The following is a 2,020-nucleotide window of genomic DNA, read 5'->3' as shown; positions in this document are numbered from 1 at the left end:
TTCCCATCAGTGCGTTTGAACCCAGAACCACCTCCAAAAAACTCACTGACATCATCACTGTCATCAACCATAATTACACATGTATAGACCTTGCATGCGTTCATGCGTTGGTTGTGCAAAAAGCAAAAGAACAGGAACAATTATGAAATATTTGTTTTATGAACATTTAAGTGAAATGAAAATAATAAATGAATATTAAAAAATTGACGTGTCTATAGGGAAAAGATGTTTGCATTATTGCAGACATGTGACAAACGTATATATATATAGCCTATATAGGAAAAAAGATGACAGTAGGAAAAACATGACAGTAACAGAATTAATGATGCAAACTTCTGTAATTTGATTAGACAAGTTCTAATTCTGCTGTAATGCTGCTGTTGCAAGATAACAGTGTCATTATTCAGCTCAGTTCAGTTTCAAACTGGAAATTAAATTAAAGTTTTTAAAAAATCTGATATTTTATAAAAACTGTATTATTCAACTATTTGTAAATAGACTGTGTACATATTGTAAGTTAATATATAATAAAAATAATAAGTTCTGACTGAAAGACCAAAAGATGCCATGACTTCTACTTCAAATAGTATAGGCCAAATATAACAAACACTTTGACTGTAAAAACTGTTTTCTGTGCAATTTTATTTATTTTTTATATTTTTCTCAATGTTACAAATCCCGATTGCGATTACAAAAATAATATTTTACGTAAATTTTTTACTGAAAACAGTCTGACAAAAAAATGACCCAAAAACAATAAAAGTGCTTAAATGGAATAGTCTATATGGAAAGAGGGGTGACGAGTCTGCTAACTAGCACAGATAAGCAGTTTTTGTCAGCATGACGTCTGGTAAAGATCAATAGTTCTTTACCAAATGGAAAAATGAACGGTTCTCAAAGTGCCTGTAATTTAAATTATGCATCATTCACTACCATCTGCTGGTCATATATGGCAATACACCACAGCTGGAATGCACATACAGCTTGTTTGAGGTTAGACCAACAATATTAGATTGTTTTTTCGAAAGACAGAAACATTACGATATTATTAATATTATGCTGACATGAACAAAAGTCAAGTTTGTTAGTGAGTGTGCCCTGTGTATGTAAAACTTACGTTTTATCAAGTGATATTGTATACAAATCATCCAGAATATAATTCAATTTGTCCTATTTAACAACCCCTACCCCATGTATGTCAGTTCATTTCCCAGCAATGACTCCCACTGTTTACTAATTTGACTGTTATGACATCACATCTGCCATATGTGCAACCTAACTTGTAAAACTTTGAGTTAGATGAATAGGTCCAAAGTGCAATAAAGGTGTGGTAGACACAGATACAGATTGCAGAAGCAAAACTGTTTCAGGAGTTCACAGGAAGCCATGAGATAAGGATATATGAGAAATATATATATATATAATATATATAATAAATTCCGCAAAACACCATCTATTGCAGTGGGACTGGACAGCGACAAAATGACCAACTGGAAGTTGATTTTTTGCAGCCTATATTTAATATCAGGTGAGGTGGTCACTTTCATGACGTTTACATTGAGTACAGCGAGATCAAATCAATGACATTATATGTTAGATATTAGTGTGGGTCACAAAAGTGATTTGTTTTCTTTTCAGTTGTTCAACATGTGACACTTAAATTTCATTTAAAATATGTTTTCAAGTAATAATGTTGTTAATGTTTTCACCAGGGCTACAAAATGGCGAATTTTTAGCTACTTGTTTCATTCATTCATTTTCATAATAGACTCTTTAGACACAATACAAATCATCAGTAGACAGTTTACAAGTAAGGTGGACATATGCATTCTTAAATACTGTAATGATTTCTAATTAAATAATTAGATGAAGAAATTGTATTAATAATAAGTTCATATTTTAGCAGAATGTATATTAATATAATCACACCAAATGTATTGCTTATGAAGTTAAGTGATACACTTAAGTTGTGATGTAGATTTGTGATACAGTAAATTAGATTGATTTTCAAATGTAGAAA

This window comes from Siphateles boraxobius, unplaced genomic scaffold (assembly GCF_051911475.1).
Source record: "Siphateles boraxobius isolate OS27281-9 unplaced genomic scaffold, OSU_SipBor_1 7, whole genome shotgun sequence".
In the NCBI taxonomy this organism is placed as follows: Eukaryota; Metazoa; Chordata; class Actinopteri; order Cypriniformes; family Leuciscidae; genus Siphateles; species Siphateles boraxobius.
The sequence above is the reverse complement of the archived record's forward strand: the minus strand, read 5'-3'. Positions refer to the sequence as shown.